Below are 16,905 nucleotides of genomic sequence, written 5' to 3' on the forward strand. Positions count from 1 at the left end.
ATGCATGAATAGAAATTAAAGGTAACATATGCATATTACAAATTGACATAAAAAATTCAAACAACAGGGACTCTACTCATGGGATGGCTGTAAAAAAAAAGAGAAAGAAATCATTAGAAAAAAAAGCATTTTAAATGATTTAGGTAGCATGAATTTTTTTTTTCTTTCAATTCTATGCATTTAGCACGGTTAACCAATTACATGCTTCCAACTGGGATCAAAGTAACCAACTACTAACATTTAAAACTAACAGAAAAATCAAGGCAGAAACATGCTGAAAAACAGCGCAAAATGCACGGATAAGAAAACACACAGGACAAGGCACTGTGTGTTCTTTTTCCTTTGTCTGGTTTTCGCACCGTTTTTCAACATGAATTCTTACCAACTAGCCCAGCCCAACTGTCCATCCTTGTAATCAGAAACATGCTTGCCTTCTCCCCTTGTGGCAGCCCCTCAGTCACTCTTGAGAAGAGGCACACTGCTCCTGCAAAAAAATAACACAAAAAAGTTGGTTGCATTCAGAAAATGGGTGCCTATTTCAGGGCAGAGAGTGTCATCAAGATAAAAAAAGAAATGCCTACATCTGTCCTAGCAGTTTCACCACAGTTTCTTTGCATGCACAAGCCATTCTTTTCATCCAGTTTAGACTTTTACCGCAAAGTGTGACCTACCCACAGAAGACAGTGGACACGCGACTTATTCTTTTCTGGCAAGGTAGGCGGCTGTTCTCGGCCGCTCACTTTTTCCCACTTCAACCTTCTATTTATTCATGCGTGAAAGGCACTTTCTTAAGAGGGAAACAGCTATTTTACGCAGCGCCTTTTTTATTTTGTATTTGTAGATTTAACTTTGTTTTCATTTTATCCTAAGAGAATAGCTTTCTTTTTAAGAACATAGATGTTCTTAAAAAAGACGTGCCTGCCCTCTTCGTCAATTTTTTGTAACCGACAGAACCGTGGACCTGTCGGATCTTTGACATGCAGTATATTACTGTATGTCGAATATCCGGCAGGTCCACGGTTCTGTCGGTTATAAGAAATTAACAAAAAGAGGAGACACGTCTTTTCTTTTCCCCGTATCATGGGCCACGGAGACAGATCACTGCCTCAAGGACGGCTTCGTCTTGAAGCAGAATAGGTCTCCTCAAGGACGAAGATATATATACGCTTTTGAATGGACGTGCATTCATCACTGCACCTGATGATCACAGCTTTTAAAAGTGTCGTTAGTGTTACCGTGCCTTATTGGCCTCATTAACAGAAGTCATCATTTACTAAAAAAAAAAGAATAGAAGGTGACAAAAAAAGGTTCCTTCCTTTTATATATATATAAGTTTATAAGTTACAATAAATATTAAAACACTGCTATCCTCCCGGCACTAAAAAGAAAAATATTTCTACTGCTCAAATAGGCTACGTTCAATGAAACAACTTCGATGAAATGGCGTTCAATGAAACAGCGTTCGATAAAACTGCGTTCAATGAAACAGCTTCGGTAACATCGGTAACTATGAAATCAGCCAGGGTGTCTAGCAAATTCCTCCTTTTAAGTTCCCCAGCTTTTCCAGGTTTTAAATTCCCTGTCGATTACAGAAGTTTGGAGATGTGGTACGAACTGCTACTAAACACCTCATAAGTGAACACCACTCACAATTTAAAACAATTTATTGAAATCGGTCTTTATGTTGCTCAAGAAGTCAAAGACTTACAAAGTTTCGGGCAATGTTATTTAGCACAGCCACGTCAATGCAATAAAGATTTAAATGGAGATAATATTGGACATGTGGTTTTCCTAGATGATACTGAAGAAGCCTTTGTTTTCTCTCACTAACAAAAATGAGACAGAGTCTGCAAAATGGCGGGCCCTTGCGCACTGCCATCTTCCAGCTCGGGTGCACCCCAGATAATCCGATTATGAAGGCTTGCTAAAGCGTCACTAAGCTAATTGACAGATTGGTACCCTGAGAGCACGTTTCCCTACCCATGTTGGCTAGACTACTTTTGGAAACATGACTGCTTGCAAACGTGTATAGCTGATTGTGTCATTCAGCTATATGGTAATGTACCTTACACCAAAGAGTGCTCGGTGGTGTAAAACAAAATGTACCACCTTTCTTTAAGAAGTGGTCAATCCTAAAGCTGGCCAAACCATTCTACATATAAAGCAGAGGACAGGTTCATAAAAAGTGCTAGGGTTAGAGTGCACAAACAGCAAGCATTCTAATGTATCCTTTGACCAGAAAGCATAGATAAATAAACAAAATAAATTAAATTGTAAAATAAAAATGACTTGTACAGCAGAATTATGCAAACATGAGGTTGCAGCAATACAAAGCAAACATATGCACCGTCAAATTAAAAATATCCACTTCACCGTCCCTTAGGCTATAACTGTCCTTGTGCGAGGAAGCATACCACAACTAGCAGCTTTGTAAATTAAAAATGACTAGATAAAGAAAATGAAAGCCGTTTACAACTCCCTGTAACGCTAAATTAGAGTGCAGCTCTAGAGGAGGAGGGAAGGGTCCCGAGGAAAGGGTATACCCCTCCTCCCTGCCACACCCCCCTCTGAGCGGCGTCGCCGTAACCGTGAGGTCACGTGACCCCGCGAGGACAATTAGGCATGGTGCCGAAACGTCACCTTGCCGAAACGTCGCCGCGGTTACGGCGACGGCGACACCACTCAAGCCGGAAACCGGTGCCTAAGAGCTGCGCTCTAAAAGAAACACCAAAACAGCAGGTGCTCAATAAACAATATGGATACCATTCATTATCACAATTGCGGCTAACCAAGCTGAGGCTAATCACATAAAATAAAAAATCTAAATGCTGGAAAGCGTTAAGAAATTGCAGCAACAAAAAGCAAACATACACGTGTGCGTTTTTGCTTGGGCTCTGGTGCACGTTCTGGAAGTTGAGGGGCTGGCTGAGTGTTACGTCGTTCCTGCAGAAGAGGCAAGCTTGATGAAAAAGGAGGGCAAATGAATCCCGAATACAAAGGTGTTGCAGAAATTTAGGTGCATACATCTTGGTCATAGAAGTCCTCATCCTCAAATGAAGAAAGAGTATGCTGCAGTCTCTTCCTTTTTCTCTTCTCCCGCTCTTCATTATTCAATGTTAGGTCGGACGTCGCTTCCGAATTTTTTTTCTTTGTACTTTGCATCTTCATATGTCACTGAAACAAGAAAGCCGAGCACACCAGTCAAATGTTTAACCACCAGAAGCTTGTTTGCACCCTAAACTTTTGTTCATTAAATCAAATATGTTCGCTTTATGGTTAGACAGCTTTTAGGTTAAAGCCTGCCAACTTTTTCGGGCTCATGTATATAATCTGTGAGGATTGGGCCAGCTCAGGTTTATATTAAAGAAAACAAAAATTTTGTCGGGCTCGTGCTGGGCTCAAGCTTCTGTCTAAAAGTCTGTCAGGTCCGGGCCAGGCCCGAGCCGTGTCTCTTCAAGGTCAAGTCTGGCCGGGCCCGGAAATTAAATATTCTATTAGGCTCGGGCCAAACCCGGGCCGTGCCTCTACTGGGCCAGGTCTAGAAATTCTGGCTCGTGCAGTGCTCTAGCACACTCTACATTGGGTGAGCAGAGTCCGCGCTCCGCTCTAAGCAGAATTTATTGCCTATTTCTCTGCCCCAAGGTTCACAACTCTTTGCTCAGGGCACTCAATGGCATTTCCGGCTCATTTTCCATGACTGGGCTTGATTTTTGACAATATCCCTGATTTTTCCCGGTAATTAAAATTTCCCTGACAATTCCCGGTTGCTAGACACCCTGCTATACTTACAACATGATGCCATCACCTGACAGGAGAATGTGGCCCAGTCAGTCGAGGGCTCTTCACGCTCTCTAATTGCCATCATCAACCGATTTGATTTGTAGGGTGGCCATGCCGTGCAGCCATTGCACACCCAACAGGTGGGGACAACTGCGACATCATTTTCCGCCAAAAAATGGACAAGAGAGTACATTTCCTGAAATCAACAAATAAAGCCGTTATTACCTTAAAGACCAGTCATAAGTCACTAAAAATACAGTTTTCGAATTAAGCACAACCAATGTACAATAGTTGCAAACATAGATCACACTTGCAAGTGAAGTAGATAAAAAAACAGCATAGCCCTGGTTATCGAAAACATAGTCAGAGTGCAGGCGAGCTGGTGTAAGTTGAACATGATTGTAAACCTGAGACTGGGGCAGAAAAGAGAACACAGCAGAAGGTAGAAAAAGGGGAAACAACGTCTCAAACTCAGCTGCAAAGTTTATTTCGTACACGCCTTATATACCACAACTCCAACGCCGAATGGCGGTGGTTACGCTAGAATGTGACTCTTTGTGTGAGTGTTTCGCAGGAGAGGTCAAGGGAGATAAGAGAAGGCTTACCCAAATTTCATTGTCCTCTTGTCATATATTTTTTTTTGTAGAGACAGCGTTGGAGTTGTGGTATATAAGGCGTGTACGAAATAGACTTTGCAGCTGAGTTTGAGACATTGCCTCCTCTTTTTCTACCTTCTGCTGTGTTCTCCTTTCTTTCCAGTCTCAGGTTTACAATCATGTCCCTGGTTATAGTGCAAGCAGACGCACTTCCACCTGATGTCCTGCACACTCCCCACTGAATACTGCATGGAGAGCCCTGTAGCTCTAAAAATTCCTAGCACTGATGATGGCAGCTTTGAAGTATAAAGGTTGCCGAGATTTCGGAAAAACTGTCCGCAGATGGTACGGTTCCCATCTGACTCAATGAAGTTCCTAACAACAGTAATGTTGCCATACTTCAGTTAACACAGTTGTCGGACGCCTTCAGAGAGAAATGAGCTCCTTCTAAAACAAGCTCACTGCACTGGGTTTTCTTGAAGCTTGGCGGCTCAGCCAAGCTTCTCGAGCAGAGCACACTTCTGTTGCACAGAACTTGACACGGTGGTGGGATTCACTTCTGAGTGCCTCTTGATAACCTGCTGCAGTGCCAAGGAAGGACCCCTCACCAACTTCTTGAGCTTCCCAAGGAAGTTCTCAAAGGGAAAGGCCGAGAAGGTGTTGACAGGGCCGAACCGTCGAACGTCTTGTCAGGTGGATCAGGGAGTGCATGTTGTAGACATAAACCCCCTCATACAAGGTACCAGCTCCAGAAACAAACTCTCTCAAGAGAGATTCTGCAAGATCACAGTGTGTCAAAGAAAATTTGGGGCTGGCTAGGATTGTCATAACACAGCTCAGCTTTATGAAGTGTCCATAAAAGCGCTTTTCCAAATGGTTTCTAAGGACCACTGGCCCGGAGGATGTGATAAGGGGATAAAGGAAAGGGGGTTTTGAAGGCCGGGGATTTTGAAGAGGGGGAGGTAACGCGGGGAATTCGCAGCGGGGATTTTGACACAGGTGTTCTGAGATTAGGTTATTTCGTGCACCACTCGTATCACTCGACTCAGATTCACACTCGGAAGCTCGTTGGTATTCAAACTGTCCGGAAAAACTTGCATGTGCTGCCACGGCCTGTTGTCCAGGTGAAAGAGGGTATGCTTCCTCAGTGTCCACCGACTCCTCACTGCTCGTACCGCAACTTTCAAGTTCCTTGCGAACACTTTCGGCTACTCTACGTCTTTTTTGGCGATCGGATAGCTCTGATAGCGAACGCTTCGCCCGCACCATCGTTCAGCACAAGTAGTAACAACAACGAAAATGAAACATACCTTTGTTTACGTTTCCTCCACGCCGAGAGATCGGCAGAGCGGTCCCAGCGGTCCGATGAAACAGGCCTTGACGGTCCGTTGACATACGGTCACGTGGTCAACCTGGCTTCGACCTTGCTTGGCTTGAGATACTTGCACTCTTGGCGACCTTGCTTGGCTTGAGCTACTTGCACTCTTGGCGTCTTGGCTTGTCAACAGTGTGCGTAAACGAGTAAACGACTAAACATGAAGTTTCAAGTAGGAATAAACTGTGTAAATTTATCTGACAGTACTAAAATAAGTTTTTTTTAAGAGTTATAAAACATTACATCGATTGGAGAAATTGGAAATTGGTATAAGCCGTACAGCCATAACCGTAATGCCGTACTAGTGTGCAATCATGGCGGACGATGGCGATCTTGCAACGTCTTGCAGTGATCAGTTGATGACCTCTACCGTAATATCGGTAACGATAGTGAACTGTTAACATGGAAACGGTAGTACCGCAGCTATGCGACTGTGCTGTGCCATTGTGATGTGTCCAGATAACAAATGCAGGCAAAGAGTGGTCCACGCAGAGCGAGCTTCGAAGCCTCAAGCTCAAATATGTTCTCGTGTCGACGGCTTTTTGGCGAGAAGTGAACGGGGGCTAACAATGTGTGTGCGATTATACTCGTTTCATTATAATTAGGGTCCATATTAGATGAGCGAATGACGTTTTAGCAAACAGCGGCATTTGAGCGAATCGAGGTTTTAGCGAATAACGGGGGCGCGCGTTAACCCACCCGCCGCGCGGCGAGTCTGCGGCGGCTCATTACAAAAATGTGAACCCACTTGGCCCACCCGAAAACTCCGCTTCGCAGCGTCCGAATTTTCGCTAAAGTGTCATTCGGTGAAACGTGGACATTCGCTAACACGTCACTCGATAAAGTGAGTGCCTCCCCCCTTGGGGCCCTTCATTTTGAGTGGTCGGCGGAGTGCGTCCTTGTATCCGTGGCCCTTGATGCTAGATCTCCTTCCTACCTTCCCCTCCCCCCCTCCCCCCCTCTCACTCACTTTTCTTTAATCTCACCCCATTCCCGTCCCATCTCTCCTATGTTGCCTTCTCTAACCTTTCACTCCTCATTTCCTCGCATGATTTAATGTTTGTGGCCCCCCCTTCCCCCCCCCCCTTCCCCACCTTCATAGGATTATATGTTCGTTGCCTTTGACCTTTGATCTCGACTTCGGACCCTTGACTGCTCCTCCTCGCCATCTCCCCTTCTATCTCCTCGGTCTCCTTATTCCTCCCTCCCCTCTTCCTCTACTCTCTTGTCCACCTTCCTCTTCCCGCTACCCATCCTACTCATCTTTCCTCCCCTCTTCCCCCTTCTCTCTCGTTTGAGTGATTCTATGTTCATGGCCTTTGACCGTTTCTTTTTTGGTGGCAGCTGCATATGGCTCTTCATTTTGAGTGGTCGGGGAGGTGTGACCTTGTGTCCATGCAACCGAGGCCTATGACCTGCGATGTTTCACGTCTTACCTGGCGCCACCCCGTCCCATCTCCTCATTCCCCTCCACTCCTTCTCCCCCATTGGTCTCATATTCCCTCTGTGTGCTCTTCCTCCCCTCTTTCCTCTCTCCTCCGTCTGATCTTGCTCCTCCCTGCCCCACTTCTCTTCATCTTTCTCTTCATGCTCCCTCAGCCTCTCATCCTCATTCCCCTTTTCCTTTTGTCTCCTCTCTTCCTTGTGTGAGCGTGTGTTTTTGGCCTTCGACCTTCATACTTGACCTCTTTCTTCCTGCCTCTATTCTCCTTCCCATCTCATCGCTCACCTTCCCCCTCAACCGTCTCCCTTTTCCCCTCCTCTGTCTATGAGACAATGGCTACCGCCAGTCGTCTTACTTGCAGTGTGCTGCAATGCGCCGCCACTTTTTGAGTTTTCCGAATAGAGTGCTGAGCTGTAAATTGGACTGAAATATGAGCTTCTGCATGTAACTATTTCAAATTTTCAACCAGGGTGTATCTTATACTGCACGCTCCAAGATTTCTCTAAATCTCTATGGCAAGCACTGGCGCAGACAACCGAGACAGGGCGAGAGTTAGAACCACCCAGTCGCTCGATTTGACCTGAGTCCGTCGTGAAATTAGTCCTCGCTTCTATTTTAAATAGTAGAAATCATTTTGCAGCAAGCTCGGGTTGGATAGAGCAGTCGGTCGACCCCAAGAGCTCTCTGCGACCTGGCCGTAGGGTAATCATGTTCGTATTTTTCACAGAAACAGAGCTACGCTTCGAAAATAACGCAATAGAGCACACAACTAAAATACACTTTTGGTGATAATTTTAGCTAGCTACGTGTTCAAAATTAATTTACAGGTTACGACTCTCATGCCATCCTACACATGTTCGGGAGGTCTTTGGGTCGTCGCGTCACCAGCGTGAGTTTTCCACCTTTGATAACACAATAACACCCCATGACTTCACCCTCTTGTTATCTTTAGCATGCGTTCCAAAAGCTGGACATTCGAATGACCTTAACCTAAAAGCTATGATGAGGGTGCATGCTAGCTCGTGAATATTGAGCAGACTCGCCAACCCGTTAAGGGGCAGGAAGGAAGCAAGGAAATGCCATACACACAAATGAATTCAATTTTATCATAAACCTTTTGGACAGATATTTTTTTAATTTTCTGCAATCTTTCCAGGGTACATTTTGAACATTTGTTTCAAACACGCCCGTCACAAGCATTAGAGCGGTCTTTCTGTTTGTAAAAAAATAAAAATGTCTGAACAAGAGAATCAACATTGAACTATTATAAGTTTGGTATCTTCGTGTATCCTTGACCAGCCTCTGTGTGATGTGGTGATGCGTCACATTTTGTCACATTAGGCCAACATCGCTGCATAACATTGCCCGTATGTCAGGATGGAAATGTTACCGAGAGGTTATTTCTAAACGTTGCTCCAATGTTGCTTCTCTAACATTCCTGGAACGTTTGCCTATGTGATGTAACGTTACATGACGTTCAGTGACAGTCAAACAATGTTGCAGGAGAACGTTTCTGTTACGTTAGTTTTCAAACATTGCTATAACATACCCAAATGTGCCCCAACGTTACATTACATTTGTGACATTCCAGTCACGTTATGGCAACATATGGTGCTACTAGGGATCTTGCTTCCTTCCACTCACTGAGCTAGATGCCATGTTGACAGACGTTTGCCCCATGTCATTCTATGTGCGGAGGCAGTGTTCTCCAGCTCACTTGATTTCTTTCGCGTCAAGATTTACCTCATGTACTGGAGCCATCGGCGACAAAAAAGAATAGCGTCTGGTACTCGCTTTTGATTTTTGTACTTACCGGTCTTTATTCGGAGTGCAGAAGAGCTAGCTAACTTGAGGTCAACCCGTCGGTGGCCAGAATGATCCCCGGTACTATTTTGGTCATGGGTGAGAGCGAGATTTCTCTTTCAGTGATGTGACTGCTGCGCCAAGGGGCTAACCCTGCTATATCCTGCTACATTTCGCCAAAATATTAATTGGTAATCCGCGCCAAGCCTGCGCCAGAGGGCGAATTTAGGTCGCCTTTCAAAACCAAAACTAAACTGAGGCACCAGCTGGGACGCTTGCAATTCATTGTTTTACGTTTGCTTTCTTTTGACGAAAATCTGGCACGTCGGGAACCAGTAAAACGGTGGCAAGCAGTATTGCAAAATGGACCTTTTCCACAATCCGACGGCACCAGGCGGTGGCTGCACGAACTAAAAATCGAGGAAGTGACCTACCTGCGCTACCAATCGATAATGAGAGCTACGCTACCAGTTTCTTCGCACTCTGAGCAGCAGCGCCTGCCCAACGCGACTTTAAAGAGGGGCATCCATGGCGTCCACCCAAACGTCGTGTTTTCCTTTCCGTCGACGTTCTTTTTTTGTGTAACACAATTATATATATGCTGCAGTTACGTGTTCTACTCGCTGATATACAGCCTCCTTTCGAATTTCCTCGATTTTTCGTTCCGACTTCCGCCGTTTGGCATCGGGCGCTCGCGCGTGCGCAGAACGCTTTTTGGAAAAGGTTCATTGCTTGGCAATTCCTTCCGCACTGTACACTTGTGGGATGTCTGCGCAGTAAAAAGACAGAAACAGCGAGTTTCGTCTCAACACGTCACATCAGAACTCAACAAAACACAAAGTGCCCTTTGTTTCTACAGCACTCAAAACAAATATTTTAATTTTCGTAAGAATATCTGCTGCAAAATCCACTTTTACTGCTCCGAAATACTGTCCTGGCTGGTCCAAAAGCCGCTTTTGCTGCTCCAAAACACTGTTTTGATTGCTCCAAATGCCACATTTGCTGCTCCAAAACACTATTTTGGTTGCTCCGAAATGTGCGCCAAAATGGCTTAGGTCAATCACATCAGTTGATTAGAGCTGGGACCATTCCCGTTCATTATCGACTAACGGAAGTTCATTATAGACACACGGAATAAAATTAGATCTGTTTCCCAGTCTACGGTCGGGCAATATTTCGGTGACAACTTCTTGCCTACACACAAATGAGAAGAGAGGTCTTGTGGCTTCTGATTTGACTGACCCAAATCAGCCTTCATCTATTGGTCATTATTAGGATTTGTATGGCAGCAAAACAATTTCAGATTTGCTAATAGCCTCGTCCCACTAGAGCGACAAACACCGATTTTTGTCCGACGACACCACAAAGTTCCGTGTCGCCGATGCTGTCCCACTGGAACGTCCAACACCCGCGACAATCGCCGACAAACAATCGACGACGGACGAGTTTTTGTCTGCCGTTGGACTTGGAAGTGCAGCAAGTAGTCCCACTGAGAAACATGTCTCGGAGACAAACTTATCCTCCTCGCCCGCTTGTGCCTTCCCTCCCTTCTACCCTTCCTCCCGTTTCTCCCGTGCCTCGCTCTGCCGCTCGACCTTCACAGAAGCCCTTGGCGGCCACTCCTCGTTCCCGCAGTTCCGGTCCCTCGATTGCGCGTAGTGGTCGCGGGCGCGGCTTGTTTGCTGGCACCAGGCGGTCGTGTAGCGAAACGGAAATTTCTGTTGCTGGTTTTGCTCGCGAAAGCTTGGTGCGCGAGGTGGTGCTTTAAGACGCCAAGGTCTACGCCCCTGCATCAGAATGGATACACTCATATTCGAGGACTGACCAAAGTAAGACCGCTCTCCACGAAGTAGGACATGATGTTCCGCGGCAAATCATTCCGGCTGACGAGAGACTTCTCATCACGTTCTGTGATAATTGGGATGCCGTATTGCCCTCCCAAAAACGCCTGCCCTCGATTATTCGGATGTGAAGTTATGAACATCCTCAAAATCGGCGTAAAATTCCGTGGGGCTCACCTACAATTCCTCGAACGACCCAAAAAAGGAACGATTTGGGTATTATAGTTCGGAAAAAGTTTGGTGTCGATTGTCACGACTGTTTGCGGAAAGTTGCCAATGGCATATGAAGACAAGCGGAAGCTTTAATCAAGAACTAAAGTAATCGTCTCCACTTTCACCATGTTTGTCAGCGCGCTTTACGCCCAAAGAGCAAAACACAAAAACTGCGTCGCCAGACTCAGTTTGTTCGTGCCTTTTGAAGTGTTTTGTTGACAACTCCAGTCCCACTAGGAAACAGGTTTCCTTGTCCCCGTGTTCTGCGTCGTGTCCGCCAGGTGGGATGGCGGACTCCGACAAACAGGCTGTCTATCGATGTCGTCTGTCACTCGTTGCCGTGCGTCGCTGTCGTTTGTTGCTGTCTGTTGCTCTATGGGACGCGGCTATAAGGAACCACAGGCCTGGCGATTACTTCCAATGTCAAATTCCAAACAATAGTTGCAGCCTGTGTTCGGTTTATCTTCACCGCGGCATTTGGTTCGTAGAACATAATTTGTTTTCTATTTTTGGTGTAATATCAGATCACTTAAAGGTACACTAACAGGGTATTTATGCTCGTCAAGGTTTTTATTTGTACTTGACATACAAGGGCCCAACTACCCAGAACACAATTTGCGGCTCAAAACTTGTTGTCTTTCCGCCCTAAAGCCGCCCATTGAGAGCTGGTTGGTTTAAGTCGCGCTCACTCTCTCCTCTGTGGTCACATGCCGGTTTCTATGGTTAGAAACAACCACCCAAGCTAATCAAAGTCGTGGGTCATCGAGGCGCACACTCAATACTAGAAATCGACAAAAATATGATACACATTTTTTGTGCCTTCTAAAAAACTGCAAATACGTTGATCGAAAAAAAGAAAAAGTAGCACAGACACGTAATTTCTGGTATCTTTCTCCTCTCTTTTCTTCCTCCCCAGTCCAGTTTCGGTTTCAGTGTCGAGCAGTTGCGTTTTTTGGCTTCATGAAAAATATATGTGACGCTGTAGCAAAATGCTGATTGGGTAGTCGTCTTGCACCATAATAGATCGCCTGGCAAAACATAAACATTTGTTTCGGGATGTCAATGTCCCTTGAAGGTGTTCTCTTTAATTTTCATCTGCGATGGTGCTTTCCATGCTTTCGCATTTCACCATCACAAAAAAATGATGCCAATAACTAATCGTCTTTTTGAAAGCAAAAAGGGAAGTGGCAGATGCTGTTCATCAACATGGCTAGACGCAGCTTACCAGAAGTCAAAAGGCGTTTCGTGGAACCGCCTTTTACTATTTCAGATAAAGTAAAAGTTTACGGGCATTATACGTATATGTACAAATGCTTTAACAGAAAAACTAGCACACAAGCAAAAGCTGTGTTCTATTTCTATTTTTTTTAAGTGGCAGGGACCAGTTTCTAGGAATATTGGCCTTGTTGTATAAGGAATGTTAGAACATTATTTTATGCTTCCGCTTCTTTTTAGATTATGACAGTGCTGAATTACTTCCATTTTTGTTTTTTGATGCGCAGATCTGCTCATGGAGGCCTACAGTCCTCAAGAAGAGGACGAATGGCAGTCTGGGGTTTGAAGCATCGACAGCGTGGAGGACACCCGTCTAATGTTCTATTCCCTCACACTTGCTCTTTTTCTACTCCCCTATACTTCGTTTCACCATAACTTGTTGAACTGTGGAGGCTGCGGCTTCTGCGACCCAATAAGAGCGTCATAAGGCACGTGAAGACCCTCCATGTTTGAGCCCACAGAGGCCTCGTTACCGCCACAGCAACAGCGCCGTCCATGACAAAAAGTAGTTCTAGGCTTCTTTTCCTTTGAATGGCAATTGAACTCACACGATGCCATCTCTATCGGCAATATACAGTCAAATCTCGTTAATTCAAACTCGCAGGTAATTCAAATGAGCATGCAGGTCTCATCCTATGCGTCTCTATGGGAGGAAACTGGGAGGAAACGCCCAAAGTTAGTTTCACAGCAGACGACCCTTGGCCAGCAGACGACAACCAGATTCTCCGGGCCTCCTATTTGGCGCAGCGACACACGCTCCAGTAACATGATGTCACGTGCCTCGCTCCGATGCTCTTATTGGTTCGGAGGGGCCGTGACGTCCACAGTTTGCGAATTTATCGTGAAACGGAGTATAGATGCATAGCATGGGGAGGTTGGTGGTCAGAGTATCATCTAACCATTGCTATGGCAATCTTAGTTCAGAGATCTGCAGTCAGTTCCAGTTCACTGGTCACAACGACTGCGTCCGTTGTGACCACAGCGATTGGAATGACAGCTGTGCGCTGCATGTACACTCCTGCAACCGCTGGAAGAAATGCAGCAATTTTGGCACACATGGCGATTGTCAGCACCTCAACCGCTTCTCCGTTGCTGGCAGACAGGTTTGAATAGCCTCAAGCTTTATTTATTTTCATTTTTACAGGATAGAGCTCGCAGCGTAAATTTTAGCAGCAATATATCAACATATATATAAAAGTCTCATTTTGAGATCACGTAGACAAAGCAAGCAGTGCAAATGCTAGCACTAATCGATTTACTCCGAGATGGAAACATATGAAAATTTCCCCCTTTCAGGCAGTAGTTTCAGTTGTCCGACCTTCAGCGTGAGCTTCCTACCTCCGATTATGCTTCGTAGTCTCTTGAACCTCTGACGTGCATGCACGGACGAAGCATGGGTAAAGTCAGTGGCCGCATGCTGGAGGCAGGGGCATTTGAAAGAGACACCCATCCATTCACACCTTGCCAGTGACTCACTCTAAAAAAAGCCCGTGAGTCTGCTTTCCCACACAACACTCGGAGAGCCAATCACCGCAACTTACGGAGGCAGCTCAGTGAATGACAATGCCGAAGCATATGTTTAGACGAAAAAACGCAGTCTGAGTTGTGACATTAAGCAATGCAAGTGTGACGTTTTGCATTGCTTAATGTCACAACTCAGACTGCGTTTTTTCGGTCTAAACATATGTTTCGGAATTGTCATTCGCTGAGCTGCCTCTGTAAATTGCGGTGATTGGCTCTCCGAGTGTTGTGCGTGAAAGTAGATGCACAAGCATTTTTTAGAGTACTCCGTTCACCCCTAAGCTGAGACTGCATGCAGTGGAAGCTATGTCTTCGTTGGACCTGTCACACGTGTCTTTCGCCATGTGATCACGCTCCCGCCCACACCCACGTGCAGAGCGGGATGAGGTGACGAAAGGGAGGTGGCTAATTGGTCCGGCGGGCAAGTAGCTCCCTTCACAGTCTCAGCTGAGGGCTGAACGGAGTATGGGACATGCTATTTTACCATTGTAACACAACCCTGGTCCCACGAATAAGGAGAGTACTTCACGTGAAAAAGGATAACCTTTCACTATTTCCATGTTTGCTGGTACCATGTCCGTCACTGGATTGGAGGAATCACAACCAGAACACAGGGCGCACGGTTGTGCTTTCCGTAACACCCAATGGGTTTGTTGTTTCGGTCGTTCCAGATGCAGCCACTCACATGGGAGGCAAAGATATATGCCATTTTATTAGGATGTACATGTTTCGAACATCAAAGGCATCACTTTTGCCTCCGACAATCAAATTTTGTGAGAACTTCTTTGTCCGTCGTATGAACAATGCGCAAAACTTCCTTTCTTCTTGGGGTGGAAATAAGTATAGTGCTGTGCGGACCAAGTGTCCTCGCTTCTACTTACACCACCCCATTTGACTAGATTGCTGTGTGTGCTGGTGTTGCAACTGCTTTCTCCGGTATTGATAATGTTGAAGAAACTAGCCGCAACTTTGCCTTGCAGCTGTTATAATTAGATAGTTTGAACATACCCTATTGGAAAAACGTACAAGAAACAAACCTGCTGCTTGTACAGTTCTGGTATGACACCAGTATAATTTCTTGTTATTATGTATGCAGCTAGTTTGGTTCGGCTTTCTGCATAACTGGAGATACCGGCACCGCTATGGCTCCGGGTCTGTCTATACTGGCAGCCAGTTTGCTTGCCGATATGATTCGGTGTGCTGGTATGATTTTGCGGCCGATGACGTAGGCGACCGCCATCTTTCCATCAAAAAACGCTTATACCACACCACCACCGTTATATCCAAATCATACATGCAGAGAGACGACCGCCGTCTTCCAACAAAACGTCCATCGTTTACCACCGGTATCGTTACATACACCATACATGTCGAAAAAGAGCATGAGCCGCGTTTACATGAATGCGACTTAGTCGTATTGAATCCAGTTGCCGCATTCCATATGCGGTCATGTAAACGGCATAATGCGCAAAGCGCATCGCATTAAAGTCGCTAGACAGAGGTGGATCGAGATATCGAGTGCGCATTCATTCAGCCCATGTAAACGGAGATCGCATCGCATTTTGGAACGGGGAGGATTATCGGAAGGCGCTCGCTGCGGGAGCGAGTGAACAGCTGAGAACATGGAGGCGGCCAATCTCGTCGGCGGCGCGGAGAGCGGTCCCGCAATTTTTTTCCCGAGAACAAACGCAAGCTTTTATTGTGATCATAACTAAGCGGAATATAGCGGAGCTGCTCGGTGTGGGCGGCCCCGTCCAAACCTTTGCGAAGTACGACTTGCGTGTCCGAAGGGGTCACAAAGACATCGGTGCAAGCACGAACGACACCGAGAGCCCCGAGCACTGTTGAGCACTGCATGGTAGCGCAGAACGAGCAGCTCCTACCTCGGTGCCGTTCCCGGCTGCGCAAGAGCCTCTCGGACTCGGGGTACGGTCGCGATCGACGAGTTCTGGCGCGGCGAAACGCGGAGGCTTCCTCAAAGCGTGCGCACAGATGTCGCCTCTCGTTCAGAGTGAACTGGCGGCCCGGCCTGGAGTCCTAAACGCCTTGGTTTCGATGCTTCTTCCGTCTCGCAACTTCTTCTACAGCACCGAAGACAGCGGGCACTGTCTTTACGGTCACTAAATACGTCGAAAGGCCTCCACGTGCGATGCACCGGAAAACGTGGTGCGGCTGGTGCCGGAACGGAACTGCGTAACTTCGAGCTTTGAGTCAGCGTGCACGGCAACAAACCGATCGTGACACCAAGCCGCGGATACCGCATCGCCGGTCGACAGCGGCAAACGGCCCGTTGCTCGTATCGTGGGCCGTGACTCGTACTCGGCCAACTCGGCGTCTTTTCGTGGCCCCTCGCGTCGTCGCTACCAGCCGCAAACCCGGCGTCGGAGAAAAGCGAAACCGAAACGAAAAGCTTCCGCCCAGTGGCTTCCGCTGTCGCGCCTTTTCTGACTTCCCGGCTTCCACGCTTCCGGTCGTCGCGGAGATGGCGACGTAGTAGTTTTGGCGGTTTTGGCGTCGCTGGCTCGTTCTGCGTTTTGGGGGACAGATGTTTTACGGTCCGTTTCTACTGCGTCTCTGGCTCTCAACTCGACGGCGCCTCTCATAGTTCAACGAGGCGTGGTCAACCTGTGTCAGGCCGGCTCGACTCGTCCGATCGCCGGACCGCAGGCGACTTCCCAGTTCGGCCGTGAGGCCTAGGATCCGAAGACGTCTGTCTCCGTGAAGCGGTAAGCGAATCTCGTCACGTTTTCGTTCTACTTTTAAATTACGTTAGGTGCGCTACAGTGTAAGCATGCGTGCCAAGTGTTCGTAACAATTTTGAACTAGAATAATTGTGCTTCATTGCGGTTTGTCATTTACGGAAAATATAAATCGAGCAATGAACGAGGAGCCATGCTTGAAAACGATGCATGTACGATGTTAACTTCTACCTCGGCGGCTTTAAAAAAAAGTCAAGACTGGTTACGGTTGGATGCGAGGCTGGTCCCAATGCAATGGTAAGCACTTAGAGCGCCTTTCTGAACGGCATGTAAGCAATATAGCGATCAACGAGACGAG

General features: G+C 46.6%; 1 long non-coding RNA gene across 1 annotated transcript; it reads right to left on the reverse strand.

Moving 5' to 3' along the window:
- Positions 1-2,705: 2,705 nt before the first annotated feature.
- On the reverse strand, positions 2,706-3,916 carry LOC120836670. Its single transcript, XR_005714715.3, has 3 exons — positions 3,790-3,916; positions 3,025-3,174; positions 2,706-2,943 (listed from the first exon to the last, which is right to left on the reverse strand). It is a non-coding gene; the product is annotated as an uncharacterized LOC120836670 (long non-coding RNA).
- Positions 3,917-16,905: the final 12,989 nt, after the last annotated feature.

The sequence above is a fragment of the Ixodes scapularis genome, unplaced genomic scaffold, assembly GCF_016920785.2.
Source record: "Ixodes scapularis isolate PalLabHiFi unplaced genomic scaffold, ASM1692078v2 PGA_scaffold1__304_contigs__length_218370807, whole genome shotgun sequence".
NCBI classification, from domain to species: Eukaryota; Metazoa; Arthropoda; class Arachnida; order Ixodida; family Ixodidae; genus Ixodes; species Ixodes scapularis.